The following is a 19,875-nucleotide window of genomic DNA, read 5'->3' on the forward strand; positions in this document are numbered from 1 at the left end:
TAAGTGGAGCTGAAAGCTAAGAGGTACTACTTCAAATGGACTAGGAGTAACTGTGTTTTAATTTTTATTCAATTGAGTTTTTACCATTTGCTAGGGTATTGAAAGCCATGAATGTAAATAAGTTAGCAAGAAAAAAATTAATTTAGCAAATGAATCTGTTTTCTAAAGGAAATAATAGAAAAACAACCAAGCAGAAGCCCAGATATGCAGTTTTTGAAGACACTGACTGAATGGAGCCTGCATTAATGTCACTTTAGCTACTTTATGTTCAATAAGGAATGTAACTATAATACGTAGATTTTAGCCCCACCTATGAATGAATGCTATTTAGTGTTCCTTTGATTTATAGATCCTTACAACTTTTATGTAGATATATAAGAGTTATTATCCTTGTCTCACAGAAGATAGCCTTGGGTGCCAAACATTACAAAATCAACATTTTACAAGCCAGACAGCTTGGTAGGGGACCAAGAACAGCTTTTCTCCAGTTCTCAGAAATGCTACATTTTATTTGCGGGATGTCTCTGCAAGTGATGAGAACTCAGTACATCTTAAAGGCAATCCTATTTAATATCAAAAACTCCGCATTGCAAGACTGAAGTAATTGAGCCTAGGAACCATCTTTAAAATCCCTAACACTCTCTGAAATTATCCAGTGAGCCATAAATAATCCCAATGCACCAGGAAAAATCAAGAGAGAAACTGAATGGGAGGAGGGAGGTGGAATGCATTTTTAGCTGAAATAAATGCTTGTGAAAAATACAAACCAACCAGTATTCAAAGGGTCATGAGATAAGTATACAAAAATTTACAGGCTAGTTTCAATAATTGTGCCGAAATCAGCAACAGCAAAGAAATTACGTAATAGAATAAACACAACTAAAGAAGACACACAACATTTTAAAGACCATATCTGTCATCACTTTGACTTCTTTCCTTTATGATCTGTCTCTAATGTTCCTTATTACTTGCTCACTGGAAAAATCCCCTTACTTTTCTGATAGGGTTAGCTTTCTGGGGAAGAAATTACAATTATTTGTACCTATGAAGTCTTTTCTAGATGGTAGTATCTACTGCAAAATAAACAGACAACTTAAGAAAAGGAAAAGAAAAAAAATCCCTTTTGCTACAGCCACCTCTCACCACTGGCATCTCTACAATTCTTGGAGAGGGGAAGTTCTAGGAGCTTTATGCAATGGAAGGGATTTGTGCAGAAAAGCATTTATTTTGACATTCCTAAGAAGCAGCCTTTGTGCTCTGTGCAACATAGAATTCAGGCAGAATTTCTCTGCTCATCTTACCCAAATTCAGGAGCTCAGGCTCGGAGCAAGACTTCTTTATACACAGCATAAGATCACCTTTTAAGTTGTGTTACCCTACGACAATGAGACCTTACTACCCACACAGTAAACCTCTCAATTCCTATAAAAATACATTTCCCCGTGTAGCCACAGGGGTGCTGCAGGGACCGTAGTCTGCACCCGGTGGTGTGGATATACTTGAAGCCATGTCAAGTGATGCAAGTACGGCTCATTATCACACAGCAGTACCACACAAACCACGACACAGATTTTTATTCCTACTGTGATTTTAAATGCCTCCTTACTAATAAGCTTCTCAGAGGATTAATAGCTGGATTTTTCTTCTATATAGAACAAGTTCAAATGAGGCAGCCTCAAAAGTCCCTGAAAGGCTTGCGCTCTGACATTCGTTTTTCAGGCAGGAAAAGAAGGAACCAGTGGCATTTCCCAAGTACCAGCATGGTTTACAGCAATAAGCACTTTTCCTTGCAGTCTAAACAGAGGGGGCCAGAAATCAATGACCACAGGGATACTCAAGTCCTCTGTCTCCTGGTGGGTTTTAATGAAAACCCTTGTTTGCCATTCCCTGAGATGATGGTTCCCCAGTTCTGCTGGTAGAAGATTAAACCAGCGTGGACTGCTCAGTCCTGTAAAGTTCAGAGTGCTCACCCAGAAAAGCTCAAAAGCATTTTTCATGTTAATACATTCAGAGAAATCCAGTTTAAGAAATGAAATATGTCTTGTAAAACTAAATTTTGACAGCAGGGTGGTGTTCAGCTCACTTAGAGTGTCACCAACTCCTTCTGAGCTAGTATTCTTCTGTTGACTTTAGGGAGACAAGTGTTTCTGAGTACTGTTTGGTTTGCTTCATTTGTTGTATATACAGTCATTTGGTCAGGTTAACCCACCATGCGCAACCCTATCACGTATTAAAGCAATTATTTCATACTTCAATCAAATAACATATATTTATATAAATATTTGCAAACACTTAAGGGAGTAAGGTGCTCAGCTAAGACTGAATTTCTGTGTGCTCTGGACATAAAACTAACACTGGGGCCCTGTGGAGATTCCAGAATTGAATTTATTAGGCGTGTGCCTTCTACTCTCTAAGAATTATGTTTTCAAAGCTGTCTGAATAAGGATCACCAACACAACAGGTGATTTGAGAAATGCTGTGAGATAAGTGTTAGTACTGCTAATTTATAGCAAAGAAAGCATGTGTGAAAGTCAAAGGCTCATTACCATCAGCTCCTTGCCAGTGCTTCCCGGATGCCCTGTTCTACATACTACAAGTCAGATCAGGCAAATTATAGAATCGTAGAATCATTTAGGTTGGAAAAGACCCTTGGGATCATCAAGTCCAACCATCAACCCCACTCTACAAAGTTCTCCCTTACACCTTATCCTCTAACACCACATCTAAAGGACTCTTAAACACATTCAGGGATGGTGACTCCACCACCTCCCTGGGCAGCCTATTCCAGTGTCTGACCACTCTTTCTGGGAAGAATTTTTTCCTAATGTCCGGCCTAAACCTACCCTGCTGCAGCTTGAAGCCATTCCCTCTTGTTCTATCGCTAATTACCTGTGAGCAGAGACCAGCACCAAGCTCTCTACAATGGCCTTTCAAGTAGTTGTAGAGAGTGATGAGGTCTCCCCTCAGCCTCCTCTTCCTCAAACTAAACAGTCCCAGCTCCTTCAATCGCTCCTCATAAGATTTATTCTCCAGGGCCTTCACCAGCTTCATTGCCCTCCTCTGCACTCGCTCCAGCACCTCGATATCTCTCTCGTATTGAGGTGCCCAGAACTAGACACAATACTCAAGGTGTGGCCTCACCAGTGCTGAGTACAGGGGGACAATCACCTCCCTCCTTCTGCTGGTCACACTATTTCTAATACAATCCAGGATGGCATTGGCTTTCTTGGCCACCTGGGCACACTGCTGGCTCATGTTCAGCCGCGTGTCAATTAGAACCCCCAGGTCCTTTTCTGCCAGGCAGCTCTCCAGCCACACTTCCCCAAGCCTGTGGCAATGCATGGGGTTGTTGTGGCCCAAGTGCAGGACCCGGCACTTGGCCTTGTTGAAGCTCATTCCATTAGCATTGGCCCATCGGTCCAATCTATCCAAGTCTCTCTGTAGAGTCTCCCTATCCTCATGCAGATCAACACTCCCACTTAGCTTCGTGTCATCTGCGGACTTACTGATGTTACACTCTATGTCCTTATCAAGGTCATCAATAAAGATGTTAAACAGAAACGGTCCAAACACTGAGCCCTGAGAAACACCACTTGTGACTGTCCCCCAGCTGGATTTAACTCCATTGACCACCACTCTTTGGGACCGCCCATCCAGCCAGTGCTTGATCCAGCAGATCGTATGCTCGTCCAGGCCATGAGCCGCCAGTTTTTCCATGAGAATTCTATGGGGAATAGTGTCAAATGCTTTTCGAAAGTCTAGGTAGACAATGTCCACAGCCTTTCCCTCATCCAATAATCGGGTCATCTTGTCATAGAAGGAGATCAGGTTCGTCAGGCAGGACCTGCCTTTCCTAAACCCATGCTGACTTGGCCTGATCCCCTGCTTGTCCATTATATGACTTGTAATGGCACTCAAGATGGTCTGCTCCATGACCTTCCCTGGTACCAAGGTCAGACTGACAGGCCTATAGTTTCCCAGATCCTCCTTTCTGCCTTTTTTGTAGATGGGTGTTACATTATAATTTACTTGAAGGTATCTACTGTCATGGCAGTATATGGAAAGACAGTACCTTGTAGGTGCAACACACTGACCATAAGCAAAGAAGGGCACCTGTGAAGCTGAAGAGATATTTTTATATATAAACATCTGTTGCCTATATACATGCAAAAGTCTGATTTAAAAGAAATAGCAGCACTGATTTTTCCTAACTATATTTTTGCTTTCACAAACAATTCAGTCAATCAATCACCTTGTCTGTCTATATCTGTCTATATAGGAGGAGAGAGAGACTGAGAGATTTAAGCAAACTAGAAATACACAATTTAACAACTGTGGCACTGCAAAACTGTGTGTACTCTACAGATCAAAAGCAAAGAAAAGAGCATTAGCTAAAGCAAGCATTCCCAGCCTTTTGGCAGGGAGTCTTAATTTAGAAAATCTACTCAGGAAGAATAATTGTTCCCATTCGTTATTTTGCCTGGGTGACTTTTACAGAACTGTTTTTACCATCAATTGGCAAATTCAGTGTAAGAAACAAATTACCCTATTATTAAAGCATATTTGCAGCAAACAATAGATATTCCACATAAGCTGTGCTTATCCAGCCATTTTTCCTAACAACTTCTAAGAACATTATGCCTTCATCCCAATTTGCCTTTGCCTTACTTGTGCTTAATGACAGAGTAGAGGACAGCCCTTCTCACTCCGCAGGTACCCCAGGGGGTTATGTTCCAGGTCGCGGCAGCATCAGCAACTGAAACTTGTGAACTTTTCAGAGAGATTCCTGTACCATTTGCAGTTTCTGTAGAGCTTAATTTCAGCCTCCCTCGCTCGTTCTGCTAGGGTTCTTGTGTATCAGCATTCCTGTTATAAGCCGTCCCTGTTTTTACAGGTGGTAATGTAAGACCGTTTGAAAGTTTCTTCTGGGCTAATGTTTTGTTAACTAAGGTAACTTTTTCCTATTAATGAGAGTTTGATTTCTGTTTCGTTTCAGTATTTAATTAGTTTGTAAGAAAAGATGGCTTGGGAATTGACCTGGGTATACTTTTCAAAGTCAAGTATTTAGAATTAGATTCATCTTGCCTAATATTTGGCATCTATGAGTTAGCTGTTGCATCTAAGTCACTCATGTACAATCCCTCCACAGTTAGTGGAAAACACTGAATTGCCTTTTGGACTTGCTGCTTTTTCTTCCGCTGATGATAGAAGTAGCCAAGATTAAAAGAAACCACCAACATCTAAAGAGGGGACTTTAAAAAACAGGGAGTTCAAATACAAGCCCATAGTGCATTCATCTCATGCCTCTTGATTTTCATTAAACTTTTAATGGAGGTTTTGAAATGCAGGTTGAAGCATTTCATCACAATATTTATTCCTGTCATTTAAACTGAAAAAGGTTTCATAGATCAATAACCAATGGATTAATGAGTCACTGATGATAATAACAGCGATTTACATCAACAGTGCCTATTATCAAGAGCAATCACAAAACACTTGGGAAGCATATTTACCAACTATTTCTGCTTAAGTGGTGTCAGAGGCCACCTTCCTTCAGAAGCTAGATAGAGAAGGATAGGAAACAATCACCATTAAAACAAATAATGAACTACAGTCGCCACACGGCTGTGTAGAAGACACTGTACCCAGTTCACGTTTAAGGGTGTGGAAATAGCACTACTTCTCAGCTGTCTGAGCATGGCAACGTACTAGCAGAAATCAGGTTGGGCACATGAGCTTTGGTGTGTTCCCTGAACACCACGAAATAAGAGGTTTTTAGATACAGTGTGTTCCTGAGTTGAAAGGCCGTCACGTGGAAGGATGTGATCACCACTAGCCTGTGAAAGCCTGCTTTCATGTGCATCAGCCCTAGATTATGCTGGGCCTCCTCAACCGAAAAGCAAGCATGTACCACTGGAGAAAGGTGTCACCCTTCTGAATGTCTCCTGAGGCAGGCTTCAGAGCATGGGACATGATACAAACTGAAACTTTTTAAATCATCCTACGTCATATGTGGTGCACTAATATAAAAGTGACAAAAAGTGAACTGGGCACAAAGCCTGCTGACCCAACTGCAATAAAGCTCCTATGGCAGGCGATGATGCAGTATGCTTTTGAGACCTGAAACACTTGACCTTAACGTCTGTAATACTTGGTTTTAGTAGGTTATATGAATGGTTTCTTACCCTGCTTTCCGTAGTACATGTTGTAGACACGTGTACTTTTGTCTCTTACTCCTTGAAAGAAATGAAATCGTACATTGTCTTTGTCTTACAAATTTTGTCGAGTCGCAGATTCTCTAGCAAACTAATGCAATCTTTTTCACTTTAGGCTTTTGAGGCTTGCAGCTCAGTCTTCAGGGATGCTTAATACCACAAGCAAATAGGCACACAACCTTTCCACAGAGGTCTAAATTACCAAGAATTCTTTATGTTAGGTACCAGAAGCAGCAAAGAAAATGCGACAAAACAATAGAACACTGACGTGTATTTTCTATTTCTGTTTCCTTATCATCTTATCATTTTTGGATCAGGAGCTTTCTTCTCTGTCTGGGAAATGGGAACTGTCCCTGTTCTATTTCCCACCTTCTTTATGCTATGCAGATCCCTTTTTCCTGACTATATCCGCAATTAAGCTACACTCCTTTGCTATGAAAGCACAATGCTCTGTCATCCTCCATGCTTATATTTTTTTTATTGCTGTGAAGTTTCAGGTACTCTGCAGCTGCCTAATTTTTCAGATTCCATGTCATTACCTGACATTTTCCTTTTTGGGAAATTCCCCTGGTTCCACCTCCCCTCAACCGCGGGTGCTGTGGTCTGAGAACTGCCATATTTTCACGTCCATATGCTGCCACTTGAACAGAAAGCATGAAGATTTACAGCTTTCCTTTGCACTAGCCTGGAAGTGGCACCGTATGGCACCAGCAGTAGGTACCTGACTGGAGGAACGCTGATACTGATAAACTCTGTAACACAGCAGTTTGTGAACGCAGATGGTATTCCCTAGATCCATTTAAATATCCTCCACACAAAAATGCTGCTCTTTATAATTGTGAATGTATTCAGCATTCAGCAAGATGCTAAGTCTGGCAACAACTTATGATCAGAAAGTTAATCAGTTACCTCAACTGGAAAACATGAGTAGTAAGTTCAGTACGGCAGGGCCATGTAGGTTGTATGTCCCGGTGGCAGGTGCATCCACCCTGTCAAGGACCAAAACTTCCCGAAAAGCTAGAAGACCCCCCCCAGTCCCCACAATGACTTCCATCACATACACCCTTTGGTCAAGAGATGAGGAAGTTAAGAACCTCAGCCAATGAGGACTAACAAACACGACCATATAAGAGCACAGATCAGATTTGACTAGGGTATAAACAGAGCCCCGCAGGAGGACAAATTGAGTCAGACCTCCTCGGAGCAGCGGGTCTGCAGTCAGGGACTCTCCCCATGGTTAGGGATGCCACCTACCGTAACTCCTGCAGGTTGAGAGCCCTCATCTTATTTGATGAGTGAGTGTGCATTTTGGATTCTCGTTTTTAAAGCTTGGGAATTCTTAAGTCAGCTGTGTAGTATTAACACCATTTTACACCTTGAACTTCTGGTTAATGTTGTTGGAGTCTTAGACAGTTAGGTTAGAATAAAGTTTATTTTGAGCTTATCACCTGCCTAATTTCTTATAAGTCTCTGTGACAGTCCCCTAACAGTCATTCAACTGAAATGGTAGTGATCTTGAAACTAAACTTTGGTTTTAAATGGCTGATGGACAGAGAAAAATGCAGCCCCCTACATTTTCTTTTTCCATTTCCACTAGAAACATGAAAAGGTTTTGCTTCGTAGTTTCACAGGGAATAAGAAATGTAAGTACACTCCCATAAAACAAAGAAACAAAAGAAGAGACTAACACAATACAGAAAACAAAAAAGAAAAGATCATTAAATGTGTAAACATTCATATGTCAATCTGGTTTGGGAAAAAATTAAAGCAAATAAAAAATATATTTGCAAGGAAATCTTCCAAGCCATAATTTTTACCAGAAACTGCATGACTCTGGCAAACTGTCACCTGCAGTGACCATGAGTTTGGTAGAGGGGCGGATGAACCACAATCTAACAACCTGTGCTTGCTGTAATTTTGCCACGGACATTAACTGAGTTTGATTCATCCTTATAATGTAATGCAGCTATATGCATGCATAAAATGCCAAGAATATCTCCATCTTTTTTGTCTCTGTAATTCTGCAGATCTTCAGGAAAACTGTCTCAAAAAAAGACAATCTTTTAAATATAATCCCTTCAGGATTTCACAAGAGCGATTCTTACCTTCAGAATGTATCACTTACCACCACCAAAGACTTAAATACAAAACAATAATGACAAGATGCCCAGAACAAAATAGCTTAAGGCCTATAACACCATATAAGAAACAGCTCTTAATTTCCCCTGTGGTTTTCTGTAATCTTTGACACTGCATTTACATTCTGCATAGCTCTCCAATGCGTGCTAGAATCCCAGCACAGCAATATAAAAGTAAAAGAGTTCCAAGGGGTTATATTAGGATACTAAGGATCTCAAAGACAATACATTAGCTATTGACAAGTTTCATGAATAATTTTATTGCATTTTTATTACTTTGTAGTAAAAATGTCTGTACAAGATGCAACATCGTTATTCTTTTCCCTTTCATTTTCAAATTATTTTTTTGATATGTCTAAAAAAAATCGTTTTCACTTATAGGTCTAAAAATCACACTTCTAGTTTGAATCTGAAATGTAATTAAAATGCACACTTCTCTGTTGGAACTGAATGGGCATGAAAATAAGAAATGTCTTTTTGCCCTCTTTTGTAACTTAATATTGCTTTAATTTTTAAAAGGCCGTTTTTTTTTAAAGTAAGAATATTTTAGTTAATAATTTAGTACTCACTTCAATTAGAATAGTTATTAAAACTTTCAGTGACATTACAATTAAAAGTTTGAAAATAGTTATATGATAATTTCCAGCTCCATACATTTTTCTGCTCTGAAAAGAAAGCGTATGCAAAATCACTTCTTTATCTTGGTATTGTCACAGTGCAATTCTTTAAAACTACTAAGCGGGATTCTTAACTGGTAATATATTTCAATATATCTGAGGTGATGCTCTGGACACAATGGGTCAGCTTGTTCAGTGGGTGCAAACTGATGCAACTCTATGGCCTGCAGGGAAGGCACTCTGCTCAGGATCTTGTCTATGCCACTCAGCAGAGAAGGGATAGATAGCTTGTCAACACAAGAAAACCTTTGTCCAATTTATACGTTCCATCATGATATAATTCACCGTGAGGCCAAAGTGTCTCATGTCCGGCCACCTCAGGGTTGTAATCCCAGCATCACCTGCCTTCGGTAAATCGGAGAACAGGACAGGCCTGGGTTATAGATGGAAAGCCTGATTTTCCCATGCTTTGCACCTAGATATGTACAGTCTTTCAGGGTGAATGCCGAGAGGGTGAAGTGGGAAGAGCAGCGCTGCACAACCACTTTACAGAAATCTGCAGGATTAGACAAGGAGATAGGCAGTAGAGAGGAGCAGCTCAGCAGTTCTGACAGCTTTAAAATAGCTGTGCCCACCACCAGTCTGATACAGAGTGTGCTGTGCTCAAGTTGCCTGAGGTACACATACCTAGGGAAGACAAGAATATTTCATACATATTGCAGTGTTTAAATAGCTGGACGGACTACATCTAATGTTACTAATGCTGCTAATAATAGTAGCTACAATAATATACTAACCACACTCTGTTCACAAGGTTCATTAAAAGGTTGTTTAGTACTGTCTTTTAGCCCTTTTTACTTGTACATTGTTTTGCCTGGTAATTTTAATTTAGATCTTCAGGACTTTGCCTGACCATTTGGGCTGAAATTTCCCATGCCATTGTCTGTCGCATGCTTCATTTCCTTTTTGTTGCAAAGTCTTAGCTAATGCAAATTTAGTTATTTCTGAGAATGAGGCTGAGGAAAATTTTATTCTGCCCTTTGAACGGACTGGATACTTCCACCGTGCTGCAGCTGGATCACAAGGAGGACAGGAAAGGCCTAGGTTTGTGCTATCAATATGAGAGTTCCCCAAAATGTGCCAGGTTATCAGGTACCAAATACTTTGTAGAGACTTGAAGGCTAAAGTCTCTTAACAATTTTCCCGAGGTCCTCCAGCCTGGAGGTACGGAAGTGAGACTCTCTCTGCAAATATGGCTCCAAGATGCTGCAGGCAGCAGAATTGATAATAGGAAGGCTGCTTTATTCCCTCAAATCAGTACAAACTGCAGGACCTGTAATTACTCCCCAGGTCCCAGTGCAGGCCTCAGCCATGTCCTGAGGTGAAACAGCTGCATGATGGGGAAGCAGAGTGCCCGACACAACTCAGATAGAAAGTCAGAGGAGGGGAAAGGGAGGAGCTGCAAAATTTAATTGCAAGGGGGAGAAGGACTAGAACTTCTGGGGTCTAAAGGAAATAAAATGGAGAAGAAAAGTGGGAGTAGGGGACAGTGGCTAAGACCTGAACCTGCAGGGTACGGGAACAGAGAGGAGAAGATTGGACCTGGGATGGATAGAGTGTTAAATCTGAATAAAAAGGAGACTGGAGAGTTTCTCACTTAATTGATTTTAAGGCCAAAAAGGTCCATTAACTGATAGAGTTTGATCTGAAGGAAAAGAAAGTGAGAGCTAAAGGGAAAACCAGGGAGGAATTCAGTCAAGAAAGGCCAGAGAAGCCTGTGCTGCACCCTGGTCAGTTTGAGCCAAGAGAGAGACTGGCTGGGCGAAGAAACTAAGAGACAGTAGGATGGAGTATCACAGCAAAAACGAGAGGAGAAAGGGAATCAATAGGCTTGATGAATAACACTAGTCTGTGACAGGATAGGGATCTGGAGAAGGAGATGGAAAAGTGACAGCTGGTCAAGAAGCTCGTACCAAAGGAGTGGAGCAAACAACGAGACAGTGAATGAAAGCAAAGATGATACCCAGGCTCAGTTACGCAGTGTCTGAGCTAGTTATCTACATTGAAATAAGAAAAATCTCGTCCCAGAAATGTGCATTTCTCTCAACTGAGTTTAAAGGATGGTAGTTCGAGTACAAAAATCCACATAGCTTATGCAGAAAGTTAGATGACACTGCTCCCATCTCTAGTGTCTGGGGAGTAAGGTCAATAGAGTGAATGAGGACTGGAAGAGAGGACACTGGGAATGGTTGGGTAAGGAGCAGAGGCTTTGGAAAGGGGCAGATGGAAGGACAGAAGGAAGATGAGTGTTAAGATGAATAAGGCAGAGGAGATTGTGTTTGGAGTGAACAGACCAGACAGCACAAACCTTTCCAGAGTCTGGAGCGTGTTGCTCAGTGCAGCTGTTCCACCATGCCCTTCCCTGCCAGGAAATGCCTGCAGGATTAGGGAATTGCTTTAACCCTTTCACTGCCTGCACACAGGCAGAGAAGCATCAACCCACTGCTGTTGTCAGTCACTGTGCCCACCTGGTGGGGTGGTTCCAAAGAGCTTAGTCTTTCTGATGACCACGGGGTGCCTCAACAGGTACTATGTGACAGATTTTTTTTCCCCAAGATTTCTTTTTAAAGCAACATAGAAAAAAACACTTAGACTGGTGTTATGGTTTGAGAAAACCCATAACAATTTATTGTCATTTAGACAATTATTCTATCATGTGATGACCCTTCCCCACCCAAAAAGGGGAATTGGGGAAAGCAAGGAAACATGAGGGTTGAAATATAAACAGATTTAATAGGTTAAGAGTAAATAATTAATAATAATACTAAAGAGTCTAGTTGGAGGCCTGTAATCAGTGGTGTCCCCCAGGGGTCAATACTCAGTCCAATTTTGTTCAGTATATTCATTAATGACCTGGATGATGGGACAGAGTGTATCGTCAGCAAGTTCGCTGATGATACCAAACTCCGGAGGGCCGTGCTGCCATCCAGCGTGACCTGGACAGGCTGGAGAGCTGGGCAGAGAAGAACCTAATGAGGTTCAACAAAAGCAAGTGCAAGGTCCTGCACCTGGGGAGGAAGAACGCTAAGCACCAGTATAGGTTAGGGGTGGACCTGCTGGGAAGTAGTTCTGAGGAGAAGGGTCTGGGGGTCCTGGTAGACAGTAAATTATCCATGAGCCAACAATGTGCCCCTGTTGCCAAAAAGGCCAATGGAATCCTGGGCTGCATAGGGAAGAGTGTGGCCAGCAGGTCAAAGGAGGTCATTCTCCCCCTCTACTCTGCACTGGTGAGGCCACACCTGGAATACTGTGTCCAGTTTTGGGCTCCCCAGTTCAAGACCGACAGGGAACTACTGGAGCGAGTCCAGTGCAGGGCAACTAAGATGATTGAGGGACTGGAGCACCTCCCTTATGAGGAAAGGCTGAAAGAGCTGGGACTCTTTAGCCTGGAGAAGAGAAGGCTGAGGGGAGACCTTATTATGGCATACAAGTATCTAAAGGAGGGTGGGTTGAAGGAGGATGGTGCCAGACTCTTTTCAATGGTTCCCAGTGACAGGACAAGGGGCAACGGGCACAAGTTAGAACATAGGAAGTTCCGTTCAAATACACAGAAAAACTTCTTTACGGTGAGGGTGACAGAGCACTGGAACAGGCTGCCCAGGGAGGGTGTGGAGTCCCCTTCTCTGGAGACTTTCAAGACCCGCCTGGATGCAGCCCTGAGTGATGTGCTCTAGGCAATCCTGCTCTAGCAGGGGAGTTGGACTAGATGATCTCTAGAGGTCCCTTCCAACTCTGAAGATTCTGTGATTCTGTGATTCTGTGAACCAGTATTAATCCCAATATTAATATAAAATGTACAATAATTATAATCATCCAGTTCTATCAGCAGGAAGCTGTGCACTCCCAGCAGTGGACAGCAAATGTTGGACACTGCAAGCGCTACGGCTTCAGGATGAAGGGAAGGGCTCAGGGGTCCAGCACCGGGGCAAGGAGTTTCTCTGGACCACCGCCATCAAGGGAGAGATAGACTATGCAGCAAACTTTATAATTTATATTGAATGTGACGCTCATGGTATGAAATAATCCCGTTGGTCAGCCTGGGTCAAATGCCCAGGCCTCACTCCTCCTCATCCCTGCACCTGGCAAGACTTAAAAACACTGAGACCTTGAATCCCACATACCATAGCTGGCTATAAAGTAAATATTTTCACAAATTCAGACACTAAAGTCTTCTAAAAATGCAGTTTTCCCAAGCATTAGAAGAGAAATTAGTCCTGTGTTGCACAACTCAGGACAACTGGAAATGCAAGCACCCAAAAGTCAAGGAAAGCCACATTTCAGGTTTACTCTTCCATACTTATTAACACATCTTTCCTGTTCCGCAGACATGAAGTGGACAAATAGGCTGGGTGGGACTTCTGTCTAATTTCATGCAAAGTTTTATTGAAAAAAAAGAACAGGAAATTTCAGGATGAGCAAGGACATTCTTAAGGAAGTCAAATGCTGAACAGAAGAACTGTCTGTTAGCTCTGTCTCAGCCACAGAGCTCCTCTCTGGTGCTAATCAAGTCACTTAACCAACTGTTTCACAAAGACTAGGCATTATGCTTAATTTTATATGTGTTGAACGTGCAGAAGTGCTTAACCTTCCGAGATGCAATTGAAGCCTCTGGGTGCTAAGATTCGAACGAAATTTGAAATACAACGTGAAACACTCTGAAATATCAGTCTCTACAGTGTGTCTCATCTAAAAGTTGTGTATAAATTCTTAGCTCAATGCCTCTGTGTAATTCAGAAATTCAAATGTCATGCATGTTTTGTGCAAATACAGGGATTGTTTTTTCAGACAGTCAGATGATGTGGTGATAAGCACTACAGAAACTAGTAAGTTAATTTTCAGTACTGTTTGACTAATTTGAAGTAATAGTATATACGGACATATTGGGAGATGAAGGTAAAAAAATAAAGAAAAAAAAATTGATTAGGTATTCTGCCCTGGATGATTCAGGGCACTAGTAGAAAAAGGAGTACGTAATTAACTTTATCATCATGCACTCATGAAAAAGGGCTAAGCTACAGTTGCACTGTTAACCTTAATTATAGCAGTTCTTAGCCTCCTATCTTACAAACTCAATAAGATTTTCAGGTGTTTTTAGTTTGTGTTGAGTACAATATGTGCAGTGGTAGACATGTACCTTGTGGAATGTGCCACTTCCAGTCTGCTATTGTTTGTGGTTTTTTTTTTCTTGAAAATACAGCCTCTTTGAAAAAGCTCCAGTACATTGCTTCCTTAGTTTCTCTTTACCCATCTTTTAGATGGAAAAAAAAGCCAGGTTTCTTGCAGGAGACAGACCATGCTTAGCTTAATTCGGCGTGGCCCCTAAATTCCTGGGCACACAACTGAAGATGGGATCAAAGATAGGTCACGTGGCACCCTTCCACTGCCTCTTAAAAAAAAAAAAAAAAAAAAAAAAAGAAAGGCTGAAAGCTTAAGCATTTGCAAACCTTTTTGTTCAGCTTTGAAATGAGACTTCCACTCATTTGGTCTGAAGACTGGAATATAAAGCAGTTAAGGTCCTTGAAACAATTGTTAACACAGTTTCCAATAACACATAAGAAGACATAAGATGTCATCTTAAGATGTCATCTTAAGTATCAAAAAATCACAGGATGTGTTATTCTTGCACTGATCTGGGCTGACAGTACTGCTACTGATTATATGCAAAGAGATCTAAGCAGAATTACTTGTAAAAAAAATACTTTTTTCCTCCTGTTGGGAATGCTAATTTTGTGATTCTCATGCCAGAGTTACTTACTGCCACACCTTCCTGAAATTAGTTCCCACACTTGTTCCAAAATTTGTTAGGGAAGTCACCGTTTAGTAAGCCACTCCAAGGTTTTCCACATTCTCTTTGGGACAGCCTTGTTGGGTAGATATGATCCTGCATATTTAATTTACTGCATAATTAAATTTACCAGTCAGTGTGGCTTGGGTAGGAGCACAAAGGAGTTGTCTATGAGAAGATGCCCTCAGCAAAGGCAGAGCTCATGCCTCATTCCATGAAGTTTACTTTGAGCTGTTTCAGAGTATTTCAATGATATTATGTAGAGTAATTATTCGTATACCTATTTTTGTATGTCTGCTTTTATGGGAAGGAAGCTCTGATGTATGAGTTCAGGATGGAATAGCCTTATGGTTATTTTTGTTAGAAAACATAATAGATTTTATTTGTAAATATGGAAATACTTATTTACAGAAACTGACTGTCTTCTGGGTAGTTCCATGGCTTCTAAGGAAAAATTCATGTTCAAATCATGCATGAAGCAAATCAGGTAAAAAGAAGAATTAGTTCATTTTAATGCTAAACTGCATTTTAATCACCAAAGGAAAAAGCTGAATTATTTCAAAAGAACTCAATTTATTTCCTTTTCTTTTCCTTCTTTTTACTGGTTTACTAATTTTAGATACTTAACAAATAGCCTGGACGTTTTTTAAAATCCTTTTGCTTGCCGGTTATTCTCAGAGTAGCAGCAGCACGGGGACATAACATGCAGAAGAGCCTCTGATGTTTTCCTGGTTCTGCTTTCTTTAGCCACTAGAGAAGCAGCCGTGCTGTACAGACAGCCCTGAAGCTTTCATGCTCTGCCATTCAGAATCAGCAAAACAGAGCCATGGCCCTGCTTCCCCCTTCCCCACGACTAAGCAGCAGATTCGACTGGCTCTTCCAGAAGTCAGCGCTCTTCAGCGGTGACAGGGTCAGAGCGGCCGTCCAAAGAGGTGACAGCACTTTGTCTCAAAGCTGCAGCAGCTTTGCGGTATGAACAAACCATATAAAAGTTTTCCAGCTACCTACAGAGTTGGGGTTTTTTAGCCAGCTCAAAGTATGGGTGAAGGCATACTCTAATTTGTCTTAGTGATATCTGTACGGTTTACAATATATACTGTTAGCAGGGACAGACTGCTAGACTGCTCTGAAGCCCATTTAGAGCTGGATACGCCCAAGCTCCTCATCTTCATCTGTGTCTTCTCAAAATTGTCTTTCCATCATTGCCAAAACCAGAGTTTGAAAGTCAAGTCAAGGAATCTGTATCAGAATGGATAAGAAAGGCAAAGTGTTCTGGTGAGGTTGACAATTAAATGTTAACAGAAGGAATAAATGCAACACTCTCAGTCACTGGTGTCTGTGGGACCAGTTATCTCTCTCTGACATGTATTCAATGATTTAGTGAACAACCTAAGCCTAGCAGCTGAGGGTGAGAGAATATGAAAGTGATGGTGTGCTTTTTCGCCATTTTTATATTCATTGCATGAAAAAATGGTAAGTAGCATTGTGTAGGTGTCCTATGACTGGAAGGCCCAAAGACGGACATTTTGGAAGAGGTCAGAATTATACATGTAAGTGGACATTAGGGCTGGCAATGCTCACAATGTATTTAAAGATTTGATGCACTTTCTTAAAAACCTATATTTTTTAAAATGTTGAATAAGCTAAACAGTCTGCACAACTGATTTGACCCTAAGTCCTCTTCAGTCTTCTGCTAGACACCAGTAGGCTTTTGATGAGATTCTGGATACATACGGAATAAATGTGAATGACCTCCAAAAACTGTGACAGGACGAGTTTCAAGATACAGCATTGCAATAGTGGTTTAGACTTGAGCATAAATGTTTGTCATGCCTTTGTGAAAAACATCTACTTCAGGCTTTTAAGTTTGCCCTGACCCAGCAATCGCTCCCTCATGGGAAGCCCCCTCGGACAGTGGCATAAGCACAAAAGTTTATTTGCATATATCTATTTTCAGGAGTACAGTTTTAATTTCAGGACCACAAACATGAAAATGAAGCACCATTTTTTATCTTAAACTTTTATTTATACACAAAGGAGATATGTGAGTGCAGAGCAATATGTAGAAGATCAACACAGATAGAACTTCCACTTCTTAGCAAAAATCATAAGTCACAAGTGCGAGCTGAGGTTAGATCCTCTTACTGGATTTTAAGGAAAGGCTGGAGGGTGTTATGGTAACTGATGAAATCTCTAAGAAAGCTAGAATTTGATATCTGTGATAAAATCTCCTATTGCACAACTTCTGATGAGGGGATCAGGAAGGAATATTCCATATCTTTAGAACACTGCATAAGTTGGGTTTACTCCATCATAGGTTTTTTTCTCAGCTCTGCCAAATGCAAGAGTTTGAAACCGTATCTCATTGCCCGTGGGTGCTGCCGTCCTCAGCTGCAGAGCTCTGCCTGGTTGTTTTCTTCCTGCCGCGCAGCAGACAGGGAAACCAGAGAGTTGCCCGAGCAGCCAGGCGTGCAGTGGCTTTCGTGTGGCTGTTACGTGATACGGCTGCCCGGTTGGCAGCTTGGCCATCACACGCATTTTAACAGGATGTGAACTAAACCCAGGGGCAATAGGCTTGCTCGACCCTGCCAATGATTTCTAGATCTTTATTTTCTAATATATAGTTTTACAAATATCAGATTACCGAATGCATGTTTTCCCAAGCTGTTGCTAGATGCTTTTTTGTGTTGTTTTTTTTTTTTTTTTTTTTTGTTAACCAAGACTGCCTTGCAAACATATGACTATGAAACTGCGCTAATTATGGAATTAGTTCAAATTTAATGTCTGGTTTATCATAGACCTATTTATGGATAGGCCAAAAGCTGTTCTGGCAAATTAGCAGGAAATGGGAAAAAGAAGTACCAGTATAAGCTTCATAACTGTTGGCACTAACTGTGCCTTACTTATGCTTTTTAATGATGTTGTTTTATTTTTCTCATAGAAAAAGCTGGTATAAGAAGGCTCTAAATTCGGTAGAGCTATTAAGTTCATGATGAAAATAACATTAAGCTAATGTTCCCTGCTTATTTCAGCAATAGAGTAGTGGTGCTATTGGGTCATTAAAATGTTTCAGTAAGTTTAGCAAAGAAATAAGGGTGACAAAACGTCTTTAGCACCTGTGGAATCTTGTTCACCATCTTACAAAAATACAAATTAAGCCATCACCCCAGACTAGAAAGCCCACAGTTCTCTTCTGTCATTGTAGAAGTATTTTAAGACAGTAATTCAAGCTACTTGTGTCCTTTAAATAATGGGTTTAGTAGTATTATACAAGGTTTAGAAAAACTTATTTTTCTTCCATAGGGCATTTAAAATGCAGTTCTTGTCTCTCGTTTTCTGCTGTGTCAGGTAAATGCAATTGCGAGTGGTGAACTTAATGGGGGCAAGATAATTCAGCATTGTTTTGCCAGCTGTGGACAGGATTTGGTCACATACTTTCCATTGGCTCCCATTAAGATAACAAATCTTATCCACTTTCTACTGCATTAATAATAATAATGCTCACTCTTGTTTAGATTTGGCTATGTTTTGCTGCATTTTCAGTTGTATCCGCAATGCAGACTAATTGTACTCAGCTGGACGAATCCTGCTTGCTGCCAGCCTGCATGCGTGGGTTTCCATTGCATGAAAACTAGAGAGCAGTGAGGTGGGGGTACATGTGCCACGGTGCCAGGCTGCAGTCATGGTAGATATCTGGATCTGGAACCTGCAAAGCTCTCCTAGGACCTGTCATCTAGATCAGGCCTGCGTGGACATTCTGAACAGAGCTGAAAGCAAAAAAACAATCACTGACTTGAAATCTGAAACTTAACGATAGTACATTAATATACTGACTAGATTTCAAAGCAAATATGTGGTTAGCTCTCTACCTGATGTAATGTAATGAATTTATAGATTCAGGTACTGGAAACTGCCTGTGTGCAATATTTAAATTGCTTCTTTTGTTTTTCAAGTGGAAGTTGGCTGAAATGCATCACATCTAGGGAAGGGTCATTCTCTGATGGCTGGCCAAGAAATAGTAAAGAGAGCAGCTGCAGAGGCAGCTGGAATTGCCACCCTCGCAGATGGAGTCAATGTGCTTGGCTGTAGCTGAAATAGGAGGGAATGAGTAAAAACAGAAGGAAGGTAAAAACAGGTAAATGGCAAACCAGAAGCTGTGTCTTAATAAGATCTGAAGGTTTCCTGCATTTGCGTGTGTAACACAGCCTGGAGCTATCTTAGGCTCTTAAAGAAGGCTGTGTGCACTGTACACACTGCAGAAAGCGTAGTTTCCCTGTACAGGACTATAACAGAGATAGAAAAATCTTTAAATATCCAAATTTCTTTCTCACATGCAGAGAATGGGCAGAGAAATGCAGAGACTGGAAGAAGTCTTTCCAACTCACACTGGGATTGTTTTAAGGGCCTCGCCTTCTCCTGGTGCTTTTACTGGGCACTCGGTTGAGTTATAACAACACAACCACTGTTGGATTAGATTAGATGCAGATCAGCGGCCATTCTCGGGCAGTGGCCAGCAGCAGACGCTTTAAAGAAGAATGCAAAAAGCAAGAAAGGCATAACACGATCTTGTAGCTAGCATAAACTTCCAGCATTCAGTAATCTCAGGCCTACTAGTGTTACATCACCAGTCCCTTTTCTCTGATATCCAGGATCTGATTAGTTTGCATCAGTGCCTGGTTATTAAAGTGATTCTAGATTAAAATATCTCAGATGACTTGAATAAGATCATCCAACCATCTAAGCAGTATAACAGAGTGGAAATTGGGACCTCTTAATTTTTCTGAATTTTTTCCAGTGAAAACTGGAAAGAGTATGCAGTTTAAGAAACCAGTTTTAAGCAGAAATTTGAACTAACAATTTGTTTTAGCTTAGTAAGCTTAAGTACAAATGGCTGTTTGAAGGTTTTTGTACAAATTCAGACTTTCAACAGAAGAAAATAACCCATTGACCAAACAGGAAGATAGGAATAACCTTTTCCATTTTAGACTTTCTTCATACTTTCTTAAAAATGCGTGAGAAAGCAAATTTCATGCCAGAGGACTTAGGCCTAGCAATGTTAG

Source organism: Rissa tridactyla, chromosome 1 (genome assembly GCF_028500815.1).
Source record: "Rissa tridactyla isolate bRisTri1 chromosome 1, bRisTri1.patW.cur.20221130, whole genome shotgun sequence".
Taxonomy (NCBI): Eukaryota; Metazoa; Chordata; class Aves; order Charadriiformes; family Laridae; genus Rissa; species Rissa tridactyla.